This window comes from Haliotis cracherodii, unplaced genomic scaffold, assembly GCF_022045235.1.
Source record: "Haliotis cracherodii isolate W230 unplaced genomic scaffold, xgHalCrac1.p SCAF_5, whole genome shotgun sequence".
NCBI lineage: Eukaryota > Metazoa > Mollusca > Gastropoda > Lepetellida > Haliotidae > Haliotis > Haliotis cracherodii.
The window spans coordinates 60302139-60320024 of NW_027266308.1; positions in this window are offsets into that span (position 1 = coordinate 60302139).

Here is a 17886-nt window from a genome sequence, read left to right on the forward strand (position 1 = left end):
GATTGTTTGTGTAAAATTTACATGTGTTTTTTTTAATATATTGACACAGTAATTAAAACGAACCATGGTTTTTTTCAAATGTAGTCCTGTCTTTTTGACATTATTACTTACGGTGAATGTGTCAACATATATATATATATATAAGTTACATTTCTTTGAATGGCATTAGAAGAGATACGCATAATAGTAAGTATTTTTTGGATGTCAGCTTCTTTATGAGGGGGCGGTCGGGTAGCCTAGTGGCGAAGATCCGGGTTCGATTCCCAACATGGGTACAATGTGTGAAGCCTATTTCTGGTGTCCCCCGCCGTGATATTGCTCGAATTTTGCGAAAAGCGGCGTAAAACCAAAATCACTCACTCACTCACTATTATGAGGAACAAATGTGTTCCATATAATAAAGAAGTTGACATCCATAAACTTACTCCGTAAAGAAATGTCACTCTTAGTGACAGGGATGCAGGACTTTTTTGATGTGCTCATCTTACTGTATTTGGAAATTGAGCTAGCTGAGGTAGCCAAATTGCGTAACTTGGTCAGAGCATAAGTGCAATGGTTGTTGAATGCGGTATTATATTTTGCTAAACAATAACGTTACTTTAGAAGTCTATGGGGAAATATCTGATGGGGGTTCATCTCTGAAGCATGGCTGGACGATGCCAAGTATCAACACACGCGGCGTGCAATACGATACTTATGTGAGCTATCGTAAATAGAGGATTACACTGAGGTCATGCCTTGTTTCCTGACTGTGGTATTCAAAGTAGTTTTCTTGTGTAACCACGTGAATGTATTCGGGGAGTGCGTTTCAGTGAATCAGAGATTCAAAATGGCGTTTTGGCAAGAAATAATGAAAATATTCGTCTTTAATAATTTCATTGAAATGTTCACATTTTTACAACGGCATGATTTAAATATTGATTTCATTCTGTGATGTCTGTATTTACGTAATGTGTTATCTTGGGGCTCTTATGGTGCATTGTATTGGTAGTACAGTAAACTACGGTTATAACGAACTCAAAGGGACTACTAATTTTAGTTCGTTATAACCGTAGTTCGTTATAAGTACATATACAGCATGACTACAGAAAGTTGTCGGGACCAAACAGTAAGTTCGTTATATCCGTCAGTTCGTTATAAGCGTGTTCGTTATATCCGTCAGTTCGTTATAAGCGTGTTCGGTATAACCGCAGTTTACTGTACTTCAACCCTGGGGCGTTTGTTTACACATTTGAAATGTTTCGAAAACTATTTCTATCTACAACTAATGAAAAAAGTATTGATAAACATATTTCCCACTCCGTGGCAATGCAATATGTTCAAGTTGTGAATTCACCAATACATTAATAAAAATAAAAGTTAGACCTGAAACAAGTCCGAAAAACATGCAACAAATTATTTAAATATCACTATGCCTACTATCAACATGTACAGTATTACGAAATGAATTGTGTTTCATATGAGTATAACGGTTTATTTGAAACATAAATTGGCAATGCGAGAAAATCCCCTGTCAGATTGCGCGCTGAAACAGATTGCAATTAGGCGTTAAGGGCAATGGCTGTGAAAATTATATGAATGGATTACTTAAACAAAGCCGATACATAAGACGAATGTTGGGTTCTACAAGTTCTCTATTCCGATGTCTTTTGTCGTGCTGTTTTGGTATTTGTGACGACCGCTGTCACAAATATAGAATTGCTATCTTATCTATGGTAATCTACAACTGACAGCGTTACATGTGACCTGCATACCGATTGCAAAAAATAATTCACTTGACATTTATCATTCATAACTACCGCTTCATGTTTAGGACATAACGGTAAAATGTAACGGTAAAATGGCTTGCTGATTGCCGCTGACACATATTCAAGCCAAGCTCGGAGGAAACATTTTAAACAAATTAAGAGAGGCGAAACGAAATAACTTAAACATGTAGAAATAGTGGTGGGATCGTAATTAGGAGACATTTGATGCTTATAACCTGAAATAACAATTCAGTAAAGTACGGATTTTGTTTTTCAGCCTTTAAGAGTCTAATCGCTTTAAAACAGCAATAATCTTGAACGCGACGTTAAACCCCGTTTCACCTCACCTCACCCCTAAGAGTCTCAACAAAGCTGTAAGGCATTGCTCTGTGAGATGTTGGCAAGCTAACACCTGCCGGCGTTATCACCAGGATCGTTGATTAACAGGGGGCGAGGAAGACTACCCTAAGTAAACCGGTGAAGGGTGACGCAGATATAAATCAGGTCCTATGACAGTTGAACAATGGGGGACAAAGTGACCAGACTGACCATTGTCCGGAGCCGTGGTCACAGGGGAGTATTACACGGAGTTAGGTCATGAGTGGGTTTAGCTTGCAAGGGAGGCGCATGGGAAAGAGGTCAACTTTCTTTCAGATGTACTAATCCCATGTTTGCTCCCCGCCCCATCAATACACCTCATTAGCGTCACCAATAACAACCAATCCATCATCATCATCATCATCATCATCATCATCATCATCATCATCATCATCATCGTCGTCGTCGTCGTCGTCGTCGTCGTTGTCGTCAACGGTATTGTCGTCACCGTCGTCATCATCTGTATCATTGCCATGACGTAAATACTGTGTAACAATCTTATAAACACCATTTTATTGTCGTCATCATCGTCATCGTCATCGTCGTCATCATCAAAGGATCTGACTATAATCGGAATAATGTGGTTCCAGACTTGACCTGGCTGTCTGTCATCGTACCACGACTAATCGTTGCTCATGGTATCAACCACAGGTTCCATTGGTCCATATGTGCTCTTGAGAATGTAAAGGGGTGTAAGAAAAGTGATATAAGTCCCGAAAGATTCATGTTCCTGCTACAGACTTTTTCAGACCACCGGATTGCATGTTCCGGCGTTGACATGTGGATCATCTGATAATATGACAACAAGATACACAAAGACTATGAGATTTCTGGTTTATGTGATGATTTTGCCAGGCCACTGATCATTTGATTATGTGATAACAGGTACGGTTGGACCACTGACTATTTGATTATGTGATAACTGGTACGGTTGGACCACTGACCATTTGATTATGTGATAACTGGTACGGTTGGACCACTGACCATTTGATTATGTGATAACTGGTACGGTTGGACCACTGACCATTTGATTATGTGACAACTGGTACGGTTGGACCACTGACCATTTGATTATCTGATAACAGGTACGGTTGGGCCACTGACCATTTGATTATGTGATAACAGGTACGGTTGGACCACTGACTATTTGATTATGTGATAACAGGTACGGTTGGATCATTGACCATCTAATTATGTGATAACTGGTACGGTTGGACCACTGACCATTTGATTATGTGATAACAGGTACGGTTCGGCCGCTGACCATTTGATTATTTGATAACTTGTACGGTTGGACTACTGACCATTTGATATGTGACAACTGGTACGGTTGGACCACTTACCATTTGCTTATGTGATAACTGGTACGGTTGGATCACTTACCATTTAATTATTTGATAGCATTGTACCATTAGGCCATGGACGATCTGATTGTGTGATAAAATGGTTCCGTTCTTTTGGTTATTTCACAATGTGTTATTGTAGAGCCATTGACATTTGATTATGTGATAGCAGCCTGGTGCAATTTGGAAATTGACAATCTGATTATGTGATAACACGATATGATACAACAAGGCCATTGCCCATGTGTTTACAGGATAACAAGTGCGGTTATGCTATTGATCAATTGACAATATATCTCTGAACGATTAATTTATGGATCACTTCTTTACTTGATAGAGTGAGTGAGTAGGTGAGTAGGTGAGTGAGTATTGTTTTACGCCGCTTTTATCAATATTCCAGCAATATCAAGAAATGGGTTTTTATATTTGATAGATAGAGGATAGAAATCAGACAGTAGACCATACATGGTCTATTAAAGAAAACGTTATAATTATTATAATTATTTATTACAGGATGCATTTACAACACGGCAGTATTCGTGAATCATAGAAAATCCGGATAGCATGGTCTTATAACGGGTCATCTGTAATTCCGTACAACACTACTGGACAAGGTGTCGACAATTCGAACATGCCACCGCAAGGCCAAAGACTGCGCGTGACCTTCATCCTCAGCGGTCACTCTCTGGCGCCCAGTGTGGACATTTATCGACCACTGAAGGACAGTTGGACATCCAAGCTGTCCATTATTTGATTGATATCAGCGGGATAACGTAATAAGCAAGGTCATGGTTAGTTTACGCGGTATACCCACAAACACATTAATCTGTGACGCTGTTTACCTGTATACGCACCGTAGACTGTTAGCCGTCCGGACAGGCTTATAATAAACTGGGCATATTTGGAAATTTGACTTTTATGGGCATCAAGCACGGGAACTGTGGACTTTAATTACAATATCAGATTTATAGACACACACTCTGACTTGAAATATGGAAAGAAAATATGTGCGTGTCAACTTGCAGTTGGTCAACCATTGTCTCTGTGCCTGAAGAGGGTGGACGTGTGTGTCTGTACCTGCAGTGAGTGGACGGACGTGTCTGCACCTGCAATGGGTGTGTCTGTACCTGCAATGAGTATCTGTACCTGCAATGGGTGTGTCTGTACCTGCGGTGGGTGTGTCTGTACCTGTGGTGGGTTGACGGGTGTGTCTGTACCTGCAATGGGTGTGTCTGTACCTGCAGTGGGTGGACGGGTGTGTCTGTACCTGCAGTGGGTGGACGGGTGTGTCTGTACCTGCAGTGGGTTGACGGGTGTGTCTGTACCTGCAGTGGGTGTGTCTGTACCTGCAATGGGTGTGTCTGTACCTGCAGTGGGTGGACGGGTGTGTCTGTACCTGCAGTGGGTGTGTCTGTACCTGCAATGGGTGTGTCTGTACCTGCAGTGGGTGGACGGGTGTGTCTGTACCTGCAGTGGGTGGAGGGGCGTGTCTGTACCTGCAGTGGGTGGACGGGTGTGTCTGTACCTGCAGTGGGTGTGTCTGTACCTGCAGTGGGTGGACGGGTGTGTCTGTACCTGCAGTGGGTGGAGGGGCGTGTCTGTACCTGCAGTGGGTGGACGGGTGTGTCTGTACCTGCAGTGGGTGTGTCTGTACCTGCAGTGGGTGGACGGGTGTGTCTGTACCTGCAGTGGGTGGACGGGTGTGTCTGTACCTGCAATAGATGTGTCTGTACCTGCAATGGGTGTGTCTATACCTGCAATGGGTGTGTCTGTACCTGCAGTGGGTGGACGGGTGTGTCTGTACCTGCAGTGGGTGGACGGGTGTGTCTGTACCTGCAATGGGTGTGTCTATACCTGCAATGGGTGTGTCTGTACCTGCAGTGGGTGTGTCTGTACCTGCAGTGGGTGGACGGGTGTGTCTGTACCTGCAATAGATGTGTCTGTACCTGCAATGGGTGTGTCTATACCTGCAATGGGTGTGTCTGTACCTGCAGTGGGTGGACGGGTGTGTCTGTACCTGCAGTGGGTGGACGGGTGTGTCTGTACCTGCAATAGATGTGTCTGTACCTGCAATGGGTGTGTCTATACCTGCAATGGGTGTGTCTGTACCTGCAGTGGGTGGACGGGTGTGTCTGTACCTGCAGTGGGTGGACGGGTGTGTCTGTACCTGCAATAGATGTGTCTGTACCTGCAATGGGTGTGTCTATACCTGCAATGGGTGTGTCTGTACCTGCAGTGGGTGGACGGGTGTGTCTGTACCTGCAATAGATGTGTCTGTACCTGCAATGGGTGTGTCTGTACCTGCAATGGGTGTGTCTATACCTGCAATGGGTGTGTCTGTACCTGCAGTGGGTGGACGGGTGTGTCTATACCTGCAGTGGGTGGACGGGTGTGTCTGTACCTGCAATAGATGTGTCTGTACCTGCAATGGGTGTGTCTGTACCTGCAGTGGGTGGACGGGTGTGTCTGTACCTGCAATAGATGTGTCTATACCTGCAATGGGTGTGTCTGTACCTGCAGTGGGTGGACGGGTGTGTCTGTACCTGCAGTGGGTGGACGGGTGTGTCTGTACCTGCAGTGGGTGGACGGGTGTGTCTGTACCTGCAGCGGGTGGACGGGTGTGTCTGTACCTGCAGCGGGTGGACGGGTGTGTCTGTACCTGCAGCGGGTGGACGGGTGTGTCTGTACCTGCAGTGGGTGGACGGGTGTGTCTATACCTGCAATGGGTGTGTCTGTACCTGCAGTGGGTGGACGGGTGTGTCTGTACCTGCAGTGGGTGCACGTCTCAACGTGCAGCAGTTTCCTCGTTACGTCTGTCTGTTCAGGGAAGAGCTTGGGGTGCAGGAAACAACATGTTTCCTTCTGTTTCCCCCTCCCTTCTATAATACGATCCTCAATCCTGTTTTGTTACCAAGCCATACTATCGTGAACTGTCATGAATTACAACCAAGTAAGTTAGTTTAACGCCCATTTGCACATGATTTCAGTGACATCACGGCGTGTCAGCCTACTGTTTGAGGAAAGTAAACGTTTACTACACTGCCTGACAAAAGAAGTATACACCTATTATGTTTGATGGTGACAAACAATGAAACTAACATGAAATGTTATTTCGATGCTGATGCATTTGATATGGGTATCCTAGCTGTGTTTTGGACCTAAAGTTTCCAGCGTTTAGGCGACCGTTTTCTCAGTAACGTTTTGATAACGTTTGTAATTGATTTGGTCAAATCCAATTTTCAACTGTATATTTTTATACATTGACAAACCTGATGCTCACAAGCCTGGACTATCGTGGTGAATCAAGGATTCGAACCTGGATGGTGTAACTACATCCTTCCTTGGGGCTAACGTACCTGTTGCCCAAGCCTAGACATGCTCCGAATAGACCCTAACTTGGACCAGACGTCGTAGCAGGCGTATTTTGTTTGTTTGTTTGTTATTTGACGCGACATTGCAATATTCCAGCTATGTGACTGCGGTCTGTAAATAATCGAGTCTGGACCATGACAATCCAGTGATTGACATGATGAATGGATAAAACATGCATCAACAAAGTCAGCGAGTATGTCCACCCGATCACGTTAGTCGCCTCTAACGACAAGCATGGGTTGCTGAAGACAAATTGTGTATAAGACTATTATCGCACATTTATGAATAAACACTAAGCACTGATTCAATCTCTAGAACTACACTAGGTTTAGCATCAGGACTTACTTCCCTGTTTGTTTACACATTTATTTTTATATAAAAAAACCTTCACTGTGTTGGGCTTCATGTGGGAATGAGTTGCCTTCTTGAAAAATGGTTAATGGAAGGGAGACAACTCTTGTTGTATATCGTGCTGGCAATAATTATGTTTGTATGTTAAATTGTTCTGCTCCAAATAAAGTCTGGTTTTGTTTCGTCCCAGCCTTTATGATATTTCCACACAAACTATGTCAGAGATTCTGTTTTGAAGATCGCAAACTTGGTCCCTGTCTGAGTACATGATCACTTCGGGACGCGGCTTCAGCAATGACCTGGGTAGTTTGGTTGTTATGCTCGGAGGAGTTATCCCCCTTGTCATGACATCGAGATTTTACTGCACTCTCGGTTCAACTGCACTAAGTCAGAATCAGTCGTCCAACAAGCAGTTTTCAATGCATATTGAATCATCTGGCAGCCGTGATTGGAATTTTTGTGTAAGATATTTGTGTTTTTGAAATACATCTATCCAGTAAATAAAACTGACCAAGTTTTTTCTATATTTGGTGCTGTCTTTTTCAACATGATGAGACACGTAAAGACTCGGGGTAGAATAGGTCTTCAGCAACACATGCTTGACTTAAAATGCGACTATGCTTGTCGTAAAAGGCGACTAACGGAATCGGGTGGTCAGGCTCGCTGACCTGGTTGATGCATGTCATCGATCCCAATTGCGTGGCTCGATGCTCATGATATAAATCACTGGATTGTCTGGTCCAGACTCGATTATTTACAGTCTGCAGTCCGTTTGTATCCAGTTCAGATCGTGTGAAAGTGCCCGTTCACCTATCCCGACAACGTTTCGAAGCAGTTCGAGCACGTCCGATCTCAACCCGTTCTTAACCACTTCAACCTCGTTCTACCTCGTTCACAATACGTCCAAGCCAGTTCTAACAACAGTAAACTACGGTTATAACGAACTCAAAGGGACTACTATTTTAGTTCGTTATAACCCTAGTTCGTTATAAGCATATATACAGCATAACTACAGCAAATAGTCGGGACTAAAAAGTAAGTTCGTTATATCCGTCAGTTCGATATAAGCGTGTTCGTTATAACCGCAGTTTACTGTAATTCTTAACCCGACCAAATCGTTCGCAGTACGTCCTCATCTCGTCCCAAGTGCGTGTGTATTCGCGTCCTGGCCCGACTCCTATGGACACCGAGCGCGTTGTAGCCAGTCTTCATTCAAGTTCAGGGCTTCGAGCTGTACACATAATTATTTAACAACTGTTTTTTTCTGTAAAATATGTTTATTTCAGAGACTAGTCTAGGTGGTATAATGCAGTGTGTATTATTCTATGTGGTGAAGAGTTTATCTTTCTTGGCAGACTGTTGTTTCAAGGATCAGTGAGTGAGTGAATATTGCTTAACGCCGCATCAGCAATTTTGCAGCTATTCGCGGCGATCAAGCATCAGTAAACCTGCCAGCTTAAAGAGATAAACCCACTGAATTTTAAAATTTGATGTTGTCTCTCTGTTGATTCGATCAGTTTTCTTAGAACATTCCGAAAAGGTGGTGAGTTGAAATGTGGTTTAACATCGCGTTCATGATCATTTCACGTATATAGTATTGTGTGTCTGGTATGTGTGTATGGCTGCTTGTACTAGTCCGGCAAAAATGCCGATTTTATAGTGCTTGACCGCTGAGATACCATTCCGCTAACACTCAGATACAGTATACTGACTCCGAGCCAACCAGTCACTTGTCACTCCTTAATACCGAACGCCAGGCAAGGGTACACGAGTACCGCAGCAGCCCATACGGAGAAGTGGTTGGTCCATGTCTTGTTTGGAGAGCCGTGAGTGTTTTAACATGTACCACCTCTGTTGATAGATTAGGTAGCTTAGACAGTGGCTTAGGGTGTTGCTTTGTCACGTTTTCCTGTCTGAATATCCAGTGATTGGTATCATGAGCAAAGATCCACCATGTCGGAATACGATCACATGCATCAACCAAGTCAAAGGGCCGATGCACCCGATCCTCTTTGAAGTCAACATGACAAAAGAGGATCCTAGTGCGAACCGGAATCACCACAGAAAAAGGATATAACGTTTTCAGCCAGATATATTTATTCACAGAATCACAATTACATTATCTCACATTTTAAATATTCAGTATAAACAATTATTGTTTTATTATTCTTGTGTCATTACAATATACAGGCTACAATGATATTCAATTACCAAGTGTTGCGCGTTAAAAACAGATTCTATTCCAAGGTCGCTAGAAAAAAAATACATTATAGCAGATTTAATTTGAATTGGTCTATTCCATTTGAATCTTAAGGTTACTGCCCAAAGAAAAACTCTTTCTTTATCCCATGTCACTAATACTAGTTACACTGTCTAGCCCAGGGACATGTACCGTCAAAAGGGGGATCAATGAGACCTAGGCGTCGCAGGCCTAAAACAAAAACACCTTGACAAGGGCGTCTAAATACAATGGTTTCACAAGGCAATAGTTTCAAATCTGCTCCTGTTTTCAATACAGAATGCCATGCAATAACAGGAAGGCGAATTTCAACCGTTAAAATCTACCGTTACAAAATGGCTCAGCGCAGCCCGTCTGAAAGCAAGACGTCATGTGGTCCTAAAAGCTTACCACAGGCGGCAGAGCTTGGCGTTGGCTTGGCAACATCAGGGACAGGCGGTGCGCCATTGGCGTTACACCAAGGTTTTTGCCTCAGATTCTGAGATGTCAGAAAACGTTGTTGGTGACGTAGCGGCGAGCGGTATGCCAGGGCGACAATTCTTGACCATTATTGGTATAGGGGCTGTATTGTCATGGTGTAGGGCCGTATCACACCTGACAGGCGAACTGATTTGGTTGTTGTGAATGGACATTTGACACGCCAACGATATGTTGACGAAATTTTGCCTCCTGTCGTTCGCAAGAGTTATCGACAGAAATTTGAACTGCAAGATGACAATGCCAGACCACATCGTACCCAGGTCGTCACCAATTATCTCCGACGAGAAGGCACACGGACATTGACTGGCCCGCTGAGTCCCCTCACATGCCCCCAAAAGGACATCTGTGGGATGTCCCCGGGGGCGGAGAGTGTATGCCAGAGTTGGCCAGCTTAGGGTAGCTTTGCAGGAAGAATGGCGGGCAATACCAAGGGCAACATATTCAAGTTAATCAAAAGTATGCCAGCAAAGTGTTGTGCATGTATCGCCCAACATGGTAGACACACCAGATAGTAACCTACACGCCTGAAATTAATTTTACAGACATGTATCGCCATGACACCTCCACTATCATTTCATCAGTTCCCATGAACAGAGCTTGCAGAGCATTCATGGTATATTTTTGTGAAGTACGTGGATCTGACAGATAGTATGTCCAAATAATCTGTTTCTCAGCCTGCTCCAAGGGCAAGTCCCTGGGCACAAGGTTGGGCAGGACCTCCTCGTACTTCACCAGGACAACCATGTACCTCTCAGTAGAGAGCAACTGCACAGGGAGTTACGAGATAAACCCATGATAAAATGTTTATTTTTCCGAATACCAGTAGTTGACAGTATAAGTGTTTCTGATTTTTTGTAACTGTGCTTTGAATCCCGCAAGAGTTTGAAATCCGTGTTTTTAATCATTTGACATATCAGTGTCTGATTGATTATTCCGTCAAACAAATGACACTTTTGCAACGGTAGAGATGTTACAGTTAGTCGTATTCAGATGTTGTACAGTGAGTGAGTGAATATGGTTTTACTCCGCTTTTAGCAATATTCTAGCAATATCACGGCAGGGGACACCGGAAATGGGCTTCACACATTGTACCCATGTCGGGAATCGAACCCGGGTCTTCGGCGTGACGAGCGAACGCTTTAACCACTAGGCTGCCCGACCGCCCCTAGATGTTGTAGAAGACGTGCCTCTCAGATGTGCCTCTTTTTCTTGAAGACGTCTACAGGGATATCGGAAATATTACACGTTCATATCTGAACAGACGTATGGCTCAAATGTTCAGTGTGCACAGTCTGTGACAAGGTCTGTAAGTGCAGTCAACTGCTTAAGGACATGTCCGGCCTACTCCCTATTCGGTTCCAGTTTGGCCAAGTTTCATCTTCATCTTTTTAATATGTCTCAAAGTATGTTTACAGTGTTTGGACAAAAAAGGTTTCTCATATATGTATCCATGGTGACGTTTCTTTTACGGTTCAGTATATATGTAACTGGACGTAGGCGAAATAGATTGCAACACAAAACCAGATGGCGGAGGACAAATCGTTGATCATCAGTGGTTGTCTCAGAAGCAGAGAGATTATGTTGGTTAGTGCATCGATCTTGGGGTATTTGTGAAAGCTTAATTTGGCTAGTCAGGGATGAACTCTTGTAACAGTTGTCGCTGTTCACGGGCTAACAGAAGTGCACCCCCAGACCAGTCCTGAGCACTGCTTGTATGATATATGCTGTAAACAGAAATTGCTAATATCACATACTTCTGTGGGTGATTAAATTTGCAACTGTACAAATAAATATGTTATTATACCCCTGAAAATGATTGTTGACATTTACTCATCTATGTGTTTCTTGTATGCATCAGGTCAACAAATACAAAGTTGAAATAAAGGACAAAATGCGCACGAATAGTCAAATGTTACGAATGAAGTATTGAATGTTACTAATAAAGGTCAAAATACAAAACAAACAGACGCCTGTAAAAAATACGAAGCTGAACTATAGGTCAAAATTACGCAAAAATAGTCAAATGTTACGAAAAGACGTCATATGAAAAGAACAATGTGTACTAAAAGAACGTCAGTGCACACCAAAGGACTCTAAACTGCTGTAGGATGTTGACAGAAAAGAACGCCAGATGGCGCTGCAATTTGTAAAACATTCTGAGTTTAATCGACTTGTTCCCGTGTACATGATAACCGCATGCCGAGGTGCACAACGTATTAAGAACCACCATAATACATGAATGTATACAATATATATAGTTGGTCATTCCTTGACTGTCGAGCCAGTTAACACGACAGTCATCGGACAATAATTATTTTCCTGAGGTGGAGTACAGCTTTTGACACAACGTACGGCCTTCTCCTGTCTTTGAAAGTGAAACTCATGAGACAGTGAACGTCCTAATGTGACCTGGTTCATCACAGGTGTTTTACGAGACCGTGTTCTCGAAATGACGTACACAGTGTATACACTGCCGGGAGACTTCCTCGTACTAGACAGCCCCAGGAAAGTATAAACAATTTGTTTATGATAACTAAGCAGTTTACTCATTAACAGGGTAGGGTGTGTATAATCGAGCGTCTCAAAGAGAGTGGTGCGACTCTTCCTCAAACGTTAATACCTGGGAAGGTACAAACAACGGGAAACTATTCACTGATGCATGGTAGAGAATAATGAGAAGTATACTGGTGCATGTTAACATATTCACTGATGCATGGTAGAGAATAATGAGAAGTATACTGGTGCATGTTAACATATTCACTGATGCATGGTAGAGAATAATGAGAATTATACTGGTGCATGTTAACATATTCACTGATGCATGGTAGAGAATAATGAGAAGTATACTGGTGCATGTTAACATATTCACTGATACATGGTAGAGAATAATGAGCAGTATACTGGTGCATGTTAACATATTCACTGATACATGGTAGAGAATAATGAGCAATATACTGGTGCATGTTAACATATTCACTGATGCATGGTAGAGAATAATGAGAATTATACTGGTGCATGTTAACATATTCACTGATGCATGGTAGAGAATAATGAGAAGTATACTGGTGCATGTCAACATATTCATTGATACATGGTAGAGAATAATGAGCAATATACTGGTGCATGTTAACATATTCACTGATGCATGGTAGAGAATAATGAGAATTATACTGGTGCATGTTAACATATTCACTGATGCATGGTAGAGAATAATGAGAAGTATACTGGTGCATGTCAACATATTCATTGATGCATGGTAGAGAATAATTGCTCGTCACGCCGAAGACCCGGGTTCGATGCCCAACATGGGTAAAATGTGAGAAGCCCATCTCTGGTGTCCCCCGCCGTGTTATTGCTGGAATATTGCTAAAAGCGGCGTAAAACCATACTCACTCACTTTATAAATGATATTACAAAAGGCATAATATTTGTTTGCCGCAAATGGAATATTGTGAGTGAGTTGGATTAAACGCCGCTGTCACGACGCGATATGACTGGAATAATGTTAAAGGCGGCGTTTAACCCAACTCACTTACTCAACAGCTTGTGACTTTCAAGAGGTGCACCCATAATTATGCGGTCACTATGGTGATTTTATAACCGCTTCCTGCACTGTGAGCAGTAAATTATATTTGATGTCTTTAGGTTTCGATAACTGTTTCATCCTTCTCTTGTGTCCCTGGGGGCGGTAGGGTAGCCTAATGGTTCAAGCGTTCGTTCGTCTCGCTGAGGACCTGGGTTTGATTCCCTATATGGGTGCAATGTGTGAAGTTCTGGAATACTGCTAACAAAAACTAATCTCAATCACTCTTGTACCTTTGGATGTGTCATGATGACGATTTATACACGCAGTGCGTTTGTTTGCCTCTTGCTGGCTGTGTTTTGGGGCGTTTTCTCTGTTTTGTAGGACAAATTGTTCTCTTTTATATAACAGATCTGCAGTATGCCATGTTTATGGTAAGAGGCAACTTACATGGACCTGGTGCTTATAAAGTGTGAATGGTTGTGCGCTGCTACTTGTTTGTTCTGTCCGGAGTTCAAAGCGGCGTAAAACCCAACTCACCCTGTCCGGAATACAAATATCACCTTGGGCGTTGGGGAAACAATGCAAGTAAAGCTACGGTGATGATCCGGGTTCGATTCCCCATTGTTAAACACAGTGCAGCGATTTAGTTAGCCTAAACTGAATAAATGTATATCAGTGCACAAAATGACCGGGGGCACGGGTGGCCCAGTCGTCTAAGGCGCCGCGATTCGCTGTGCAGAGTTGCGTCCCTTGGGCACGCCAGAAACCTATGATTGTTGGTTCGAATCCCGGTTCGCCCCAATTATGTTTCTAGGTTTGTCAGCGCCATACCCGTGCTCGTGGGTTTCACCAAAGTGGTAAACGTCTAAGACCTGCATCACTTCGGGCTTTCCTCCCACATTAAGCTGACACGCCGTGATATAACTAGAATACTGTTAAAAGCGGTGTTAAACCCAACTCACACACACATACAGACGTTAGAGATATAGGGCCCGTCTCAATCCGGAGGTCTTAGTGTTAGATGCACGTGGGCTGTCCTGGTCAGGATACATTCGGACATTCTCTTCGATGGCAAGTTTTATAAAGGCTGGTTCAATATTTGTGGAATCCTTGACGCCCTTCTCCAAGAATACTGTTGAAATCGGCGTTCAACACAACTCACTCACTCACTTACAAATGACCAGATTAAAGTAGGTTGATATGACCTAGTTCGAAGTTTATTATCCAAGTCTCAAAGGACTATACAAACCGATACATCGATGTGCACAGAGGTAAACTAAAAACGTTTATATATCTTTGTGAAGCCAATTTAATTCTCACTCCGTACTTAATGAACACGTTGCCAGCTGTGCATCAACGTAGCGTTTCAGTCAGTACACATCAATATGCTGGAATTAAACTGTCAGCTGAAGATAAGGTTTTGTATCAGGTGCGTTCAGTGGTACGGCTTTACTGAAGGTGTGATCGTGTGCTTGGGGACGTTAATGAAGACACGTACACCTTCAATGAAGTGCTTCAGAGTGCACTTAAACGTCTGAGACCTGCATCACTTCGGGCTTTCCTCCCACATTAAGCTGACACGCCGTGATATAACTAGAATACTGTTAAAAGCGGCGTTAAACCCAACTCACACACACATACAGACGTGAGAGATATAGGGCCCGTCTCAATCCGGAGGTCTTAGTGTTAGATGCACGTGGGCTGTCCTGGTCAGGATACATTAGGACATTCTCTTGGATGGCAAGTTTTATAAAGGCTGGTTTAATATTTGTGGAATCCTTGACGCCCTTCTCCAAGAAACATATTCCTTGCTCATCTTCATATTCTTGGAAAGAAGTTTAAAGTTCTAGAAATTGTTCATAGTTCGGTTTTTTTTTCATTTAGGCCATTCAAAAGAAGGACAAGGCCAGTTGCAAAAGTGGCATCGCAATGACAGTGTTTCAGCCACAGAGCGACAATCATGTGCACAACATTAGTGGTGTGTAGTGTTGACTTCATGATACAATTTGTGTGGCTTTCAGTGAAACAAGACCGCCCTCATGGCCTGGTGGATAGAGCGTCTGTCCGGAAAGCGGAAGGTCGGTGCTTTGATCTCATGGCCGCGTTAAAAGACGTTAAAAGATTGTACTTGATGTTACCCTGCCTGTCGGGGGTTAAAGCGTTCGCTCGTCACGCCGAAAACCCGGGTTCGATTCCCGACATGGATACAATGTGTGAAGCCCATTTCTGGTGTCCCCCGCCGTGATATTGCTGGAATATTGCTAAAAGTGGCGTAAAACAATACTCACTCACTCACTTAATGTGGGAACTTCCGGGGTAGAATAGGTCCACGCTGGTGTACGGACAGTCGTATGACAATCAAGAAGTTCAAATCTGGATGAGTATGAATACTGTTCGGTCCTGTACCACTTTTCACATCCCTCAGAAATTCTTTCCCTGAGCGATATATTTGAGATTTCTAACGACACGTATCAGATACAGCTTGTTGTGACAGTGATGAAAGTCTATATTGGTCAGCGAGTGCAGGACACAGTGCTAGGAGTCTAACATGGATACATTGTGTCCATGTGCGCGACCATGCATCCGTCTGGCTTCTACCCCACTTGTAACATGGGGCCCGTGAACATCCGGGGTAGAATGGGTCTTCATCAACCCATGCTTGCTGTAAAAGGCGACTATGCTTGTCATAATAGGCGACTAACGGGAATCGGGAGGTCAGGCTCGCTGACGTGGTTGATGCATTTCATCGATCCTAATTGCGTGGATCGATGCTCATGATATTAATCACTGGATTGTCTGTCCACACTCGAATATTGCTGAGTGCGGCGTTAAACAACAAACAAACAAACATAATGTGGGAACTGGACTTTTATACTCAGTTACCTCCCTTCCTTCGGGAAGCTGTAGGTTACACATACCTGCAGGACTTTTCATCGTTATTGATAATGTGTCCTCCGTCTGGTAGTTGTTCTGCCATAGTGATCGTCTAGTGATAGCTGAATATGTAATGTAGGAATTGCTGTTATTATGACGGATGGGGGAACAGACAGATCCTGCAGCACCATACGTCTAGGTATTAATTAACGACAGCGCCACGTGCGATATACTCTGATTCGATACCTCTGTGTATGTGTATATGTGTGTGATGAGATGGTAAAGTGACAGTTAACCTAGCGCGTCACAGGCAGTTTGGGTTGTATACTCCCCAGGGAGCTGAGAATGATATAAGAGTGCACACTGATCCATTGACCGTGTTAACGATGCTAGCGTGCTTTGAACATGCACCTTGTGTAAATGTACTCAAATTATTATTAATTTATTATTAGTATTATCATTATTATTATTTTTATTATTATTATTATTGTCAAATAATGTACTTACGAGGGCAGTCCATCGCTGGCGACATAATTTTCCTTTTCAAAGGCTACCACATGTCAGGTACATTCTTCTTTATTACACATTAAAGGATTGTAATCGTAAATATTTCAAGCAGCCAAGCTGTTATGAACCGTGTCACCTTCCAACAGAAAGAGGCGGGGTCAATGGAACACGACCCACACCTGCCATTTTGCCTGTTAAGACTTGGGAGCCCACGAGATCATACATTTGTCCGTGGCTTACAGATCGATGGCTGTCGTTCTATTTATACACACGCGTTGATCTTTATGCTGAGGTTGGCAAAAATGCTGAAATATCGGTTTATGTCGTGTTGTGCGTGTTGAATTTCGGGGAAGAAAAAGAACGTTGATCGATGAGTACAAATTAACTATCTAATATATATACTTGATCTGAGGTTTTCTGTCAGTGTTTTACTTTTCTTAATTTCTCAATTCTATTCGTGAGGATTCTATCAAACGAGCGACGCGGCCACCACGACTGAAATACCCAGTACAATGAACCATGTCACATGATTGACCTGCACATGAAAGGAAGTCACATGACCACGGAAACGCTGTCAAGTGACAGCCGAGTTCAGCATGGTCGTTGTATGCCAGGCCAGTCTACTAGGTGACACAATTGTTAGCATTCCACTGCTGACACGGTCCTCCTGTGTGGTTTATATGATAGATAGTTCTTTCTTGTGAAACACTTGACGGAAAATGCGTACAGAACTGACGGGTCTTTAGTTATACAACCTAAGATTTCCATCAGTGTGTTCAAAAGAAACTACACTTTTTGCTCCCTTATCAAATGATCCCAAAGACCACTTTAGCAGGAATACCACGAACTATGATTATGGAATTCTGGTGAATGCCACGTCAGCAACATTTCAGCCAGTCCTTTGTAGCGTCAAGCAAGAAACTCATGAGTAGTTCATATGTATAGTCTCTTGTTTGTCTTTATCAGATTTGTTAAAATTGTTAATGCTGTTTAAGAATCTCTCACAGGGATGAATATTCACTCTAAAAAGACAGCAGTCTATCCTTAAGGATCTGAGTACAGGATCTG